The sequence below is a fragment of the Monopterus albus genome, unplaced genomic scaffold (assembly GCF_001952655.1).
Source record: "Monopterus albus unplaced genomic scaffold, M_albus_1.0 scaffold23.1, whole genome shotgun sequence".
Lineage (NCBI taxonomy): Eukaryota > Metazoa > Chordata > Actinopteri > Synbranchiformes > Synbranchidae > Monopterus > Monopterus albus.
In genome coordinates this window covers 1,363,494-1,379,904 of record NW_018127903.1, presented here as the reverse complement: position 1 = coordinate 1,379,904, position 16,411 = coordinate 1,363,494, and the positions used below count along the sequence as shown (strand labels likewise).

The 16,411-nt window shown below is 41.9% G+C and overlaps 1 protein-coding gene and 1 long non-coding RNA gene across 2 annotated transcripts in view; one reads left to right on the top strand and one right to left on the bottom strand.

Moving 5' to 3' along the window:
* LOC109957057 (uncharacterized) overlaps positions 1-1,858 on the top strand; it is a 21,100-nt gene extending 19,242 nt beyond the window's left edge. Inside the window, exon 3 of the long non-coding RNA XR_002274495.1 lies at positions 1,079-1,858. This is a non-coding gene — a long non-coding RNA (uncharacterized LOC109957057). The remainder of the gene's footprint in view (positions 1-1,078) is intronic.
* Positions 1-16,411, bottom strand: part of arb2a (ARB2 cotranscriptional regulator A) — a 142,880-nt gene that overhangs the window by 3,673 nt on the left and 122,796 nt on the right. The gene's annotated exons all lie outside the window — the stretch shown is intronic.

Genomic DNA, 16,411 nt, shown 5'->3' with positions numbered 1-16,411 from the left:
AACTGTTCCTGGACTCGAGCAGCCATATTGAGGTGCCCTCTTGTTTCCCAGAGGGAGAATAGCTTTGCAGCGGGATGACATTAATCGTTTCATTCCTTGATCGATTTAAGAAAGATGTACATACAGGAATGAATGAATAAAAGCCTGGCAGTAAAGCATTCTCTTTTTTTGAATTTGTATTTGCACATGTAAGACTTCTTTTCTTTTGGGGGGTGGGGGTGGCTGGCATTTGTTTGTTAAATAAAAATATTGAAAAGAGTCCCTGCAATTTTCTTGGGAGGATTAAAAAAAAAGGAGAAGCTTAGTTTCTGAAATCAGATAGGGTTACCTGAAAACAACTGGTCTCAGCAGAAAAGTGTTGACAACCATAATCCGACCTGACTGGATGAGACAACTCAGTTGTACATCGGAAATACCTCTTTACTTCCACTCCTTTCTTCAGTGGCTTTCTCCTTCCTCCCTTCTCCTCTGTGAACTTCCTATCATGCTATAAAAAGCTAGACTAAAGGGCCGCAGGGATACAATTAGGAAGCACCTTAAAGGCTCTCTCACCACAGACAGGCCTCTCATGACCACTGCACTGACCCCATGTTTATTAGATTGACCCCTGCCTGGACACATTAATGGAGATGGTGTGTATGTGTATGTGTATGTGTATGACTGTAAGACCAGGGGTAAGCATGGGTTCTTGGACTGAGAGTGGATTTGGGTTCAGTTGCTGGGGGTGTGTTTTGTTTGTGTGTGTAATTTGTGTGCAGGAGTATTTAAGGCAGTCCACGATCGCTCTGAGATAAGGGTCTTTGCTGCACGCTATATAGCAAGCAGACTGCAGTCATTGCCTTGGGTCAAATTTACTGGCCTAGCAATCATGGAAGTCAATAACCCAGCCCTCTTAGTGACTCTGCTACCTGTGCAGGGCTCAACATAACACCCATCCCTGGAAAACAAAGACACAGCCCTCTCACATCTCTAATCTATCATTTATATCCAATCTAAGGCCCTTTGATTTTTTTTTTCCACCTCCCTGATTTTCCTCGTCTCCTTTTTACTTCTGTTTTGTCCTTTTTTCCTCCTGCAGAACCGATCAACACTGCAGTGCCATCTCGTTCGCCCTGAACTGGAGGTGAACTCCTCCGGAAAGCCGCCAGCCTCTCCACCTATCCCATCGCAATCTGGGGTCATCAGGGGGGTGTCTCTGTGCCAATATGCAGATGAGCCTGTGCCCCTCCAGTGACTCTGGTGTTAAGCGCCACCCCTCTATATGATGGAGGCTTTGAAAACACCAGAAAACACTCACACACACCAACATAAACCCACTCTCACACGGGGCTTAAATAGGCCTCTAACAGCTTACGTCTACTCTTTCTTTAACAGCCAAAGTGTGTCAAACCTAATGGATGTTGTCAAAGCTGAGATGTGACCACTGATTTAGAGGAGGAACCCCGGTGACCAGGCTTCACTAGCCACTAAAGACACAGAGAGAGAGAGCGTGAGAGAGAATGAAAGAGGGACAGAATTACCTCAGCTCTGCCACAAATCAAAGTAAAAAGACGTGGGGATCGATGAGGTGTCATCTGGCTGCATCTAGTGTATAAAGCGAACCCATAAACAGCCAATGAGTACTACTTTAACCTCAATTTTAGCCTGTTACTGAAAAGGCTGTTCGACTGATAAGCAGATATTTTTATGGGCAATCGATCGCACGCATTGTTAAAACACAATTTAACAGACAAAGAGCTCTTCCATTTTCAATATTTTAATTAAAATGTATTTTGTATTTAATTGGTCAAACTTTGAAACTAAAGAATCTTGTGTATTTGTGTGCTTCTTTGCATTAACCATGATCAGTGCATGTTGTATGTGCTAATTTTGACATGTTTATAGTAATTCTATTAAATAAAGTTTATTAAAAATTCTATAATGTCTCATTTGCTGTAAATAGTACAATGGTGTTACAATATGCTCCATAACCCTAGGTATTGCCATGAGAAATACAGAAAAATAGCCTTTTACTTTTGCAATGTGTTTAGAATTAGCATTAAGCACTGGCAAGCTTGGCAGTGTTTATTACTTGCAGTGATGACAGCTGATGATGCTTCACTGTAATGCAGCAAAGAGCAGGAATAGAAGCAGGGTTGCAGTGAAAGCTGTGCTCTTTTGCTCAGGTTATGGCAGAGTTTCAGTTCAATGTCTAAGCCGTACCCTGTGTTTGACCAGCCTGTATGTGGTTCGTGAGCTCGGAGAGACTGCCTCATTATGTGACAGGCAGAGGAGAGGATCTGATGCCAGATATTTAGCCTTCTCCTCTCTCTCACAGACACCGAAGCCCTCTCAAAGTAACTGGCTGACTGTTTGATCTCCCTCTGACTCCACACTGCTACAAGACACACAGACAAAAACACATTTGTCAGTTGCAAGCATCTACTCATCGATGGCACACATCCATTCGCTCACATGTGTGGCACATACCCGCTGTACCCTTCTCCAAAACACCAGGCAATCCAACACACATGCCCATGCACACCCACGCCCCCACACACAGTTGTTATCATTTGTGTGCAGTGAGGTAAGGGAACAGAGGAGGAGAGTTTTGAGCTGTTAAAAAGGCAACATGGAAACTCCTCCATAGCTATGGGCCATGCTTTCTTCCCCATGCACCAAACGCTGCATGCTGTTACAAATGGTAATCGGCTCTGATTGTCACAAATTTCAAAACAAACGCTAGGTGACTGAAAAGCCAAAGTGACGCCCCGAGTGATACTCCAACAGAAAGCCCAAATCAAAGCATGCCGACTATAATTAGGTTCCATCTGGGCTACATTATTTAAAGCTGCACCAGTTAATTGCTTGTGTACAAATGACCTATTTTATTTGAATCGAACTCTTTTTTTGTGATTCATAATTACATTGATGTGAAGGGGGCCATATCTCTTTGCTTCATTTATAACATAAATACATATTCAAATTATTAAGCGGACTTTGAGGCAAGGGAAATGTAAAGTGATGGTACTTTTCTTTGTGGGAATTGAATTTCTTAAAAAAAATAAACAAAATTCTGAGTGCTTAATCAATACTGACATTTGGGTTAAACATTTAATGAGCTTCAATTAAAAAAGGATATGAACAATGATATTATCATGAAGTGAAAATTACAAAAACAAAATACCCAACAGGCCTGATACACATGATATTATTGCATGCAAAAGTAAACATTCTCTCATTTCCTCTTGTCAAGAGTTTTCATCAAAAATCTAACACAAAATGCGTTTTCTTATCGATTTCCTATCGACAGTAACCTAAGCTTTTGTTTTATCTTGATGTGAGGCATAGCGGTGTGTTGTGGTGCAGACCATGGCTGGCTGTAACCTTAGCTGGGCTGCTGTTTGTGGAAACTATCTGTTGCATAGATCAGTGGTGGGAAATCGCTATCTGTATCCTGGCTGTCAGACGATCGGATTTCCGGCCATGACACTCTGTGATATTAGATGATCTAATGTGGTGTGTGCGAGAGTATGTGCAGATACCGTACGTTTGTGTGTATTAGTTTCTACGTGATGGCTTGTCCATATGAGATGCACACAGGCCTACAGTTAGTTATGCGTGTTGTCATTTTGCTTGCCAACATGCATAAAGGTCAAGAGTGTCACTTTTGTCCCACGTAGATGTCTGTTGTTGCCGCTGTTGATGAGGTCAAAGAGAGCCCAGGCAGGTGACAGCCAGTCAGCAGCGCTGCCAGAGCAGCTCCTTCCTTTGTAACAAAATATGGAGACATTTGTCCTCAGTTAAAAACCAAATGAAATCTGAATGGTAATTATTTATTAAAAATGACTACCACTAGCAGTGCTGTTTCCAGAACTCATTACACATCCAGAGATGAGGAACTTGAATCACTAGCTACAGGGGCCACTGAGGGGACTCTGCATTTACTTAGAATAAAATACAGACATAAGAAAGACAAAGAGAAACAAAACCGAGCAGACGCCCAGAGAGAGGGGAATATCACATTAACTTGTTCAAATAATCACCCAAAGTAAGCTACTTTACATTCCATATAATGTTTCCAGGAAAAGTGAAACTTGCGACAACAAGGACTCCACACAAACGACAGTGCGGCACTGTACTTCTTTCTCCTTCAGTTCCCTCCCTTCATCTATCCTTTCCCACTCACCGCCTACCTACCCAGACAGTGAGACTGTACTGAGTGCTTTTTTTTATGTGAATGAGTGGCCTTGGCTGTCATAAAGGACCCTCGCTTTTATAGACTTGAAGCGGTGTATTTACAAGATAACCCCAGCCCAAGGACACCACAGGCTATTTGATACCAGTGACAGACTCTCCCCTCTCCTCTTCAGTGTAAATCGAAAGCCCAAACATTCTCTCACCTCTGACAGCACCTCTCAGTGTCAGTTGTTTTACTTGCCTCTAGTGAAACTGCATGAGCTGTGTGTGGCATTTTAACAAAAACATTGGCTGTACCTTTTCTCATTTACTTCTTACACTGCAATAATAATAATGACACTGAATAACACAGATGCGGACTTAACTGAACATGCATTCAAACATTGAAACTGAAGGTTCAAGTTAGCTCTGCAAATATACACATCATGTGAAAAGAAGTAACTTGTAATTTTTCTCAGTGTTGTCATGACAGATGCAAGGCCATCCAGTACAACTACACCCATACCTCCTGAAAAACAACTGTCAAGCTGTAAAAGCAGCCAATTAAATTCACATTTTAAGTGAATGAAAAAGACAATCACTATAAAACTGTACAAATCTTATTTTCCCTGTATCAAAAAGGAACTGTATTGCTCTGTTTAGTCAGAGTTTGCAACACTTTGCATAAAACACCTGATCTCTATTTCACACATGGCTATAAAGAAGGAGCAAGAAAAAAAAAACAAAAAAAAAACAAATCAGGAAAAATTCTCAATGGACATCATTACGAAATTGTATTAAATATATGACTGGTACAAATGGAGCTTGTGTAGATTACAGTCTGAGCTCATAACTAAGAAATCTATTTGATTCCACCAAGAAACATGTACTGTAATTGTGAGAGAGTAATAGAAAGAATAAAGGGTAGCTCTGGAAAATAAAACACTTCGATTATCAGATGGTCACAGCGCAAATTCTGTTATTGCTTTCCTTATTAACCTTCTGCATCTTGCTTCTAATGAGAGAGCCACACTGCACCGTTATAGTGCCAACATTCACTGGCAGCTTTTGTTTCAAAAACATACAAGATCTATGCATGTACATGTTGATTAGATGTGTGTATGTGACAGAGGGAGACACATAAAAAAAGAGCGACTGAGTGACTGAGTGTGTGTACAGACACTAGCACGAGGAGGGGGGTGGTGCCGGGGCTGCAGCCGACCCTATTGGCGGCTTGCAGGTGGTAGCATCTTGTAATCAGCAATAAAAATAAATAAATAAATTAAAAGTTAAGCACAAACAAATAAAAAGCACATTTTGTTTACATTTGGATATAGTGGCTTAAAACTGAGGAATATGGTTGAGGAAAAGTAGTTTAGAATGATTTATTTAGGAAAAGATTTTTTGAGAAAACTCCCTGAGGAAGCTTTCCACAGTTAGGAAGAAACAATGGTGGGCTAAGCAACAGCAAGCGATGAAGGTTTGATGAGGTTTTTTTTTTTACTTTCAAGTAATGTAATTATTTCAAAGAAGATAAAACAGGTTTTACGCTACCATTACTGAAAACGTAGACAAAAACATAATTGCTAATGCTGAAGCTGAAGTAGTTACAACAGCTAATGTTATCTAGCATTACAGTCACGGTGGGAGAGAGCAGCGGCGGCGTCTCTGGGAGTCAACAGGCCGCCGCCTCTGCCCATGTTGGAACCACTGGGTTCACAGCAGCTGGGGCTGAGGATGCTCTCAAGCCTTCAGATGTAAACCATGAAGCCATTTTATCATGATGTCAGTTATGCTAATAACATAGTTTGGTTTTATTTCTGATGAGCTAAATGCTATGGATGAGTCTGTGTATCATAACCAGGATCATGTTTATGTCATTACACTAATACAAATCTAAATTAAACTTAATAATTTTAGAAAACAGTCAGACATACAGCATGTGAAAAACTAGACCGAATTTTTGACTGTACTTTCATTTTTTATGACAATATACATTCATTTTATGCAAATTGTCTTCTAAACATTCATGTGCAAGTGGGTGGCCATGTATCCCAGGCACCCCCCACCGCCACCACCACCACATTCCCGCGTGCATGCGTACAGATGTATGTATCTGTATAGGGAAGCCTTGTTGGGAGTGCCACCCAGATATTAACACTGTAAACAGTGCTTGTCTCCTTCCCTGTCCAGGCCTTTTGTTCCATCTGCACCACCATTGGTCAGGGCTTAAATGGCAAACACTCGGGGGCTGCTAGCTTGCCTGACACGGTTTTGTTTTTGGCCTTTTGAGGGGCAATGGAGAGCTTCTGTTTCTATGCCCAGGCACAATGTCGCTCAAAAGCAGCATGGCTGAAAAGAGAGGCCCCGACAAAGACAGTCGATTAGTGGAGGCACTGCATGCATCTGTATACATAGGCTTACATAGGCATATACGCACACACTGACACATACATACACACCATTGATGTCTGGGCAAAGGTCAGGACAGACAGCCTTGCCAAAGACACTTGTGTAGATGGAACGTGCGCAAATGGTTATGCCCGTGCACCGGCACACAAACATGCAGCCTATAAAACCGAATCCAGGGCAAACAGCACACTCACCACACTACTTCACTATGCTACACTCAATCCTCACTCACATAAGCACACAACCCTCCATTTAAGGTCTGGCACACACGCATGTGCACATGCTCATGCACTTTCCTAGCACCTTCAGGACAATACCAGGCATAGAAAAACACACATGCATCCACACACAAACACACGCACACTTCTACAATATCAGACATACACACATCACTCAGTCACAAAAGAGGTGGAGGAGGAGGAGAGGGGTTAGAGAGGCCCCCTTGCACCTGTAAGAAAGACAAGCCGTATTCAGAATCAGTGGTGAAAGAATAGACAGTCTTGAGTGTGAGAACCCCCATCCACACAAGGCCACGTTGATCGCATACACCTTACACACAGCCCTTCTTCACTCACCAGATTGTCTAGGGTCTAGGAAAGAATACAGAACAAGCATTAACACCATAGGCACATGCTTTGTGCAAGGTAAGGTGCAACTACAAAGTACCTGAAGGCAAAAAAATGTCTTGTTCCCTGTTCTTCGCAATGCAAAGGTTTATGTTCAGTGATAAAGTGTATGAAGCGGATTTAACAAATTCATAGCAACAGTAGTGCTGACCAGCACGTCACTCAAAGATCTCATCAGCACTACAAGCTAAAGTAGACACAAATGATTCAGTATTCTATGCAGTGACATGCTGCTTTTGTCAATCCCAAAGCTGAGAAAACATCTACAAAAAGCAGTTACTTTTGACCAGGAATACCACTGGTCACATTAGTGGAGCTGCTCAAATATTACATTTGGCCTCAAACCACGCTGAAAGGCATAAACAAGAAAAAACACATATGTACATATGCACACGGATGGGTTTCTTATGTGAAATGGTAAGTCAGAAAGCTCCCTGGTTTTATCCAAACAAAATTTCACTGAGGTCAACCAGTGACACTGCTCAGTTTTCAGACACTTCTCACTGTTTAGCATCTATCTGGTGTAGTGGGCATGGACAACATACAATACAAACACACACTTCAAAATATAAAACCATGTGCAGGAGGACAAATGCTGATACTCATGTGAGCCTAAGTGCTATTCACAGTTTTTACATTTACATTTAAACAAAGCAGACTTAGAGAAGGTGGCCAATACACTGAGAAAAGACATTTCCTGGCCACCTGAGAACAAAATGTGCAGAGGAGCATGTGATATACTAGACTCCACATAGTTTTGGAGTCAGAGTCTACTGAGAAAGTAATTTAACATCTAAATCCACCAACAGAGCATTCTGTGAGAGTCTCATTTGTCCTTTCCATCCCAAAGAGACACATACATAGACCTGATATGAATGCATACAGCTACTTTTCATATGACTTTTTGATCCCATGCACTGTACCACATACAGAGGGGGAGAGATAGATGAAAAGAATAAAGCAGAGCGTAGAGGAGAGTATGGGTGGGATAGATGTGCAGAAGAGGAGAAGAGAGAGGTCAGGTGGGGGAGGAGCAAGCCAGGGGTGGAGATAGCAGAGAGTGGGTGTTGAGGGCGGGGCAGGTCTGAAATAGATCACTTAAGGGAACAAAGTGTAATTAATGGGTCGCCACAGATAACAGGGCTCTGGTCCTATCTGGGAATGTGCTAATGGAGTTGACACACACTCAACAAGATCAGTGGACAACCCCTTTTTATGTGCATGTGTCTACAAGTGTGTGCACGGGTGTGTGTTTTAAGGACACACAGTGGATAAGGAGTGGGAGGAGAGGACTGCTAAGGTGACAGGTTAACATGGTTTCCTCCCTGACGAAGATCTGCCATCCCTGCAATCAGAGAAAACCAGAAGGAAACACACACACACACACACACACATAAGGGTTTTCTTTGCTACACACAACCATGAAACACAAACAAAACATGAGTCAGCCTCTCCAATGCACGTAGATGTCCCACCTCACATCAAAACATGAGTGATGTTATTACACTTGGCGAGCGGGCACACCTTCAGTGGCGGGGATGTGGTTGTTTACGGAGTGATGGAGGAGGAGGAAGCTGCCTGGTCAAGAGAGGGTCAGACCTGAAGTGTTCTGAGAGAAGCAAACTGACACAAACCTCTCCTCAAACTTCCTGTCTGCGTGTGTCCCTGCGTCAGGGGAACCCGGCTGGAGCCAAGTGGCCTGCGCGTGTGGATGTGTGTTGGTTAAATCTCTTGGGTTTGGTGTCTGGCTGGGGAGGCCGGGGGAGGGTTTGCAGGCGTCCACGTGTACTGGGGCAGCGAGATGGCCTGTGATGGACATGGCAAGACAAGGAGGATTTCCCCTGTTTGTCTGAAAGCCCGGAGCTGACGCGTCACACACACAGAGGGAGAAGTCTGTCTCCGGGATGGATTTCATGTGTGTATGAGGCGAGCAGGTCAAGCATGTGGCTGGTTTTGTGTGTAGGCGTGTGTGTGCGTGTACGTCTCTGGGGCCATCTACTTTAGTCTGGTTTAGTTAGACAAGCCACATTAACAAACTGAGACTTAATAATATAGATACCCTTGACTTGTTGCTGGAAATACAAGGCTGAGATGAGTAATTACTGAAAAAAAAATCAAGTGCATATCTTACATTTTTATGGAAATGAACAATTTAATGCCATTACAGTCACCTTGACAAGTCAAGGAATATCAAATGAAGTAAATGTAACAGTCCTTAAACAGAAGGGCATGGCCTTGCTGTGTGTGGAGCTCTAGGTGAATCTTAAATCTTGCACTGTGTTGAGTGTGACCACAGCAGCCTGGAGTGTATGGTTTTGTGTGTGTGTGCGCATGTGATGTACCATCATGAGGTGAAATGGATAGGGATGAGACTCCGATCTGTCAGGACAAGGGAAGAGTAGCTTCAAAGACTCATAAGCAACACACACACACACACACACACACACACACTCATGCACACATCAACACACACTGACGGACTGTCCATTGCTCCCAGCATATCTCTACTTTGTCCTTGGACTGTCTGAATACCACTGGAGGCAAAGCATGATTTGAGAAAGCAAGTGGGAACAAGAGAGAGGGAGACAGAGAGAAGTAAAGAAAGAGGAAAATGATAGAGGGAAGCAGAGGGAGAGAAAAGAGGCGCCCCTCAATGACATCTAAAGAGATAACTCACTCTCCAGAGCTTCTTTTCTCTTGCTATCACTTTCCCAGGCAGCGTTCCTTCCACATAAGGCCTCAAGTATGAGTGTGGGTGCACTGTGCATGTGTGTGTATGAATGAGTGACAGTAGTGTATTTGGGAATATAGTGTACGTGAAGGTGAAAAAGGTAACAGATTTCTGAACCTCAATGAGATGATCTGCACAATGAATACGGCACATTGTATTAAAAAGCGCTCCGATTGGTCGGACTCCATGATGATTATCAGAGATTATATACTATAATTAAAAAAACAGAATGGAAACTGACTTGGGTGTTTGTTTGCATGCAATGACAGTGGTTAATTGTATGAATAAAGCTTAAAGTTGCTAACACAAAATATCTGTGTGCTTATATTCATATCAGAATCATTTGGTTGTGAATCTGCACTCCGAAATGACATACCGAATACAACACAAACAACAGCTGGCTTGTCTCATGATTGAAAGTTAACTTTAGAAAAACAAAGCATCGGGCTACTGGCGGGTCACAACTATGCTGAAAACACCACACAAAAACAAAACAAAACAAAAAAAAAAAAACAGGAAGACACAAAGTGGTCTGATGTTGCCACTGTTTTGTCAGAAATGCTCCTCTTTGTAGGCACAGAACTGTGGGGAAGGGTTAACCTTTTGATGAGCTGTTTCAAGCCCCAGCTGTATGATTTTTCACCGAAATGTAAGAGTCAGAAAGAGCATAATTATCTCCTCTCGCTCAGTAGAAAGGTGAAAGGTTGCAGCCCCCAGTCTGGTCTTCATAAATGAACCAAGTCCTGAAACACTGTGTACACAGGAAAACTTTATTGAGAAGCACCCAGATAAATTGAAATTGCCAGATGGATTAAGATGTTCCATTCACATTGAAATGACCGCAATATTCACTCTAAAATGATTTTTTATAATCCCAACAGCGAATTAACTTTAATATAACACTGATAAGAAACCTAACCCATAAACCTGTATGACTGTAATTAGACTTACAATAGCACTGCTTAGAATAATGTGGCGTCCTCATTCATTATAGCAAAATCATCACATTTACGCAGTGAACTTGTTGTCATGGGGATCCAGCTGTGGTGGAAGGAGTACTCAGATCCCGTAGGTAGTAAAAGTAAAAATACCACTGTGTAAAAACACTTTGTTACAAGTAAAAGTACAAAAGTATTGGCACCAAAACATACTTAAAATACTCATTATGCAGAATAGCCCATTTTGCATGAATGTATTTGGATTATAATTATTGATGCATTTATTCTGTTTATGACTTTAATGTTACAGCTGGTAACGGGGGAGCTAGTTTTAACCAGCTTATAGGGTTATAATTTGAATTATTGCTAGGTAACAAGTTAATTTTCCACTATACATCAATAAAGTCTTATGATTATACAGTATTTTTTTGTATTAATCTGGCTATGAAACTTAAATAGTAACTAAAGTTAAAAAATAAATGTAGTGCAGTAACAAGTACAGTATTTGCCTCTAAAATGTAGTGAAGTCAAAGTATGAAGTAGCACAAAATGAAAATACTCACGTAAAGTACAGATATCTCAAAGCTGTACTTAAGTACAGTACTTGAGTAAATATACTTAGTTACTTTCTACCACTGGGATCCAGCAGAGTTGTCTGGTAAAGCAGTTTACATCCGACAATGCACTGTCGGCCAACCAAATGTACAACTGCACATTCCGTGCAGCTTGTGCTATAAAGCTCTTTGCTAGTTCTACTATTTAATTTGCAAGTAATGAGAGTGGAGCAAATTATTGCTGTTGTGATAAATTTCTACGGGCATAAAATTAATCCTCAGAACTGTACGCTGCTGTGCCATGTCTCTGTGTCTTATAAACCTTCAGGCTGGTCTTTCTGGCTGAGGTTTTATCTGAACACCTGTACCTGTAGCAATCAGCAAGCTGCTGTGTTACCATTGGTCTGAACATGGCCCAACAGTCTTTTCTCTGGAAGACTTTCCTAATCAGTACAAGAACAAACATGTATGCACAAACAGAGACACACAAGTTAAGCTTGTCAAACAGGGCAAGGTCACTGATCCCTGCTTCAGAGAGGCCACGATCACCTCTAAAGGGGACATCACTCACACCCACTCTGGCACTGACACGTGTATATACACACACACACACACACACACAGAATAAAGCACCCACACCCCAACAGAGCTTAAGACCTTAATCTGACAGCATCAGGTAACACCAGATACACATACAGTCCCTGCCCTAACCTTGCGGTGCTTCAAGATTAATCAAAATTGTAGCTGGGATCAGAGGTATGGGTACAACAGGCAGAGAGAGTCATTCATTTTGTGCATGTGAGTGTGTTTTTCTGTAAGTGTGTATGTACAATGTAGTAGACAAGACAGAGTCAACGACTGAAGGTGTGGAGTTCAAGGAAAGCACTCACCCTTTCAATCCTGTACTATTGACGTGTGAGCAGGGAGACCGTACCGAGCAATCAATAACAAATGGAATAAAGTGATCAATAAGCTCACACCTATCATGAGGGACGAAGGCACCTTAAAAAACAAACACAGCAGCCCAACTTGAACTATGCAGGAGGGTAAGACTGATCAAATCACCTAGAGGTCTGCCAGCCCACTCTCACTGATTTGTCCTTCTACATGTAGAGGAATCAAATATTTAAAAGAAATGGCTTATCCTCAGCTTTAAAGCAATAAGCAATTAAATTGATTGTGTGTTTGTTTGTGTGTGTGTTGGGGATGCTGCTTGTTTAGGGAGGTGTTGAGGGGGGGGGGGGGGAGAAGCACAAGGTAAAACAGGTAAGCAGGACTGGGGACTGAGAGAGAGTGGAAGGAAACTGTGAACGAGAGGAGCAGAAACCGAAGTGCAGGAAGGAAGAAAGGAGAGGAGAAAAACTACCCTCTGTCATAATTTAAACGAGCCATGGTCTCCCAACGCTCTGTTTACAATGTATAATTTATGCCTCCCAGTTCAAACACAGCTTTATCTGCACTCAGCTGCTAAGTGATATGATTTCATTTTTTACAGCCTCCCCCCCCCAATCCACACCACCCCTCATCCCTCTGTAATGCAGGCTGGTGTGATTCTGCACGCCTCTTGCACTGATTTTCAACTGTACAGCCCCCTGAGGGCTAAAGTAGCACATTAAACCCTTCCCTAACCCCATCCTCTTCTCTCCACTAAGCGAACCTGCAATCCTAGACACACACTTAAGCACACACATTCCTGTGTGCGTTCACACACCTACGGACATGCACAACTATATACAGCAAAAGGAGAGGACTGCCTCATATTTTACAACAGTTCAAGTTTTTTTTTTTGTACTTCCTGGTGTGTTGGTGAGCAGTAATGTCCCATTTCATAGCAGAACATTCAGACCTCAGTCAGAGCCTCTCTGATCAGAGGTCTGGCTTGGACTGAGTTGCACTAATATACCACTTAGGTAACTGGTTTAATGGCACTTTTCATGTGTCTAACCCTGAATTTACCCTAACCTTAAACCAAGTCATCAATCACTTTAAAATTCATTGATTCACACATTGGAGACCAATAATACCATATGCACATACACACAAACACCACCGTATCTTTCCATAGTTGTGAGCACAGTCACCGAAATAATACTTCATTAGTCACTTAACCTAACTCCAACCCCATCCCTAACCTATTTCTAAGCTTGACCCTAACACCTTAAAACCAAGTCTTAACTTTCAAAAGCCCTTTGAAATTGTGAGGACTAGATGGTATGTCCTCACAATGCCAGGATATTCTCAGAGCACCGGAGCTGACCAAAAAGACTGTACACACATGTGACATAAATCCATATATGCACTTACACAAGGCTTAATGGGTTTCTACAGTGTACACCCTGGTGATCAGTGCAGTGATGCTCAACAGTGAAGGAATACACTGTGTGATGAAAATAAGAGTAAGGTGAAAATTCAGAAGTATTCATTTTTGATAGTAATTAACAATACAGTAGAACCTTGGATTGCGAGTAACCTGGTTTGCGAGTGTTTTGCAAGACGAGCAAAAAATTTAGATTCGATATACGAACGAGGTCTCGCACTATGAGTAGTACGTACGCTTTGTCTGCCGAGCGTCACATGATGTACGTCACAACTGAGCCGCTGCAACAGTGGCCCCTCACGCCAGCCATGATTCTTTTCAAAGGTAAAGTGCAGGTTAATTTGTTTTATTTTTACTTTATACTGTATTTTGTATTACTGTAATCATTTTTATATGGATAAGTGGGTGTGGAAGGAATCATCTGAGTTTCCATTATTTCTTATGGGGAAATTTGCTTTGCTGTACGAGTGCTTTGGAGTACGAGCACAATGCCGGAACAAATTGCACTCATAATCCAAGGTTCCACTGTATTAATAAACTTCACAAACATAGGTTTGTGATTAAGTGATCATGATTTTAAGCAAAATTTAAAAAATATAATCATGTGCGATGACCCTGTGCCTCATATGCTATTAAAAGGAAACATTCTTGCTGAATCACATTATGAACTTTGGTCTATTCTCACTACATAATGTTACAAATTAATTTATCGGACTTCTGCAAAGTATTACCTCTCTGCTTTTCTTTTTCTCTGAACACTTCACCTTTACTTTCCCACATCTCATCTATTCATCATACTGCTCCCTCCTCCCCTCCACCAGCATCCCTCTTTTTTACTTATTCTCTGCCATGTCTTGCCTCTTCTTTCTCAGCTAGCTGGCTACAGAGTGTTTGTGCGAGCAGAAAATTCCTACTTCGTCCCTGGGGACAACTGCGTTTTTCTCTGCTCTGCTCATCTCTCGTTCTTCTCTTGTATGTTTTCCGCGCTGGCAGAGCTTCCTCTTCCTGCATGCAGGAGGGAGTGCGCTCCGTCTGTGGCTGTCCCATAAGGGATCCTACAGTGTGATGTTACAATCTCCCCATCCAGCAGGATCATCTCTCCATCTTCTTCTCTCTCTCTCTGGCTGCTCTTTTCTCTTTCTCAACAAGACATTTATGCCCTTATTTTTTCTGTCTCTGACTACTTTATACTCATCTCCCTCACTAACATTCTTAATCTGTTTATCTAACTCCTACCCTTCTGGCACTTTCCATCTTAAAAACACTCTGACTCTCACTCTATGCCCCCAGTGACAGACACATTTATAATTACGCCTTTTTCATGTTTATTTTTCTATTTTCTTGTATTCTTTTCTGGCACTGACTGAATTAGTTTCTAAAAAACTGCAAATCCTAAATTCACAGTTTGCTGACATTTGAAATGAAGTCTTGAATATCTGGCTGCAAACCCTATGATCTACAGTATTTATAGTCTCCAGTCCAAAGGTTGTTTTCTTGTTTTCTTTTGTGTCGTTTTGATTTTTGCTTTGTCTATTTGCTGTTTTTTTTTTTTTTTTGGGGGGGGGGTTTGCTTTACTTCTAATTGAACAGCGTATGAAGCAGGAGCCCAGTAGAGCTCCAAGACTCCAATCTCCTGCCCAAAGCCTCAATCTTCTGTCTCCAGGGAGGTGGTTGCTACGTGTGTGCTACGGTCCAAATGTGACTGGCCAGACAACAGACCAGGAACCCCCGCCATATGGCTTGGGGCTCTCCTACTCTGATGTCCCTGTAGGGGCACACAGTGATGGGCCACCCCACAGTTCCCAAAGTAGGCACTGTGCCCTGTGTGTGTCACAGGGCACGGATAACTCCAAAAGACACTCAAGCAACACGACATGCACCGCAGATGTACATACAAGCCTAAACAAGATGGCTCTCATTCACAAAAAGTCCATCACAAACTCAGGGGGGTTTCTCTTACTGACATCACAGTGAGTAATAGTAGTAGTGTAAAGTGAGTTGTGCCAGAGCTAAGCAAAACAGGCTGTTAGCACAGTTCAAAATAAACTTACTTCCCTTTCCTTAACTAAACAAGCCATTCTGCCAAAACAAAACAACCAACCAACAGAAAAGGAGCCAGACCCTTAAAAATATAGCTCTGCAGAGCATTTCAGATCATAGGAAATATCTGAAAGGCATACAACACATGACTTCTTACAGTAAACTCCAGCTGAAGAGAAATTCCCCTTGGGATTCTCATGTTGATGCTATGCACTTGTTTATTCTTATGTATTTAGGTTTAATCATAATTAGGATTTTTTCCCCCTTCCTGATAAAAATGGATTGAAAATAAATGGGTAAAAGAAAGAGGTTAAACATGAAATTCAACTGAACAGTAAAATTAAATTCACTGTACTCTTTATTTTAGAAGTGGAGAGAGAAATAAATGGTTGTGTGCTCCTATCATCATTAATATGTGTTTTAAGCCTCTTATTACCAATATTTCCCTGTATGCAAGTATGTCTTCATTAAGAATTTTGGAATTGGCCCCTCCAAAGCTAAAGCTGCAGACTGGAGCACAGCTTGGCTACGGCACTTATGTATTGATGCATATACTGTATACATACAGGGAAATACTGTATGTGCACCAGGGAATTATAAAGCTATAAACAGAGTTTTAGGCTGAGGGAGATCTT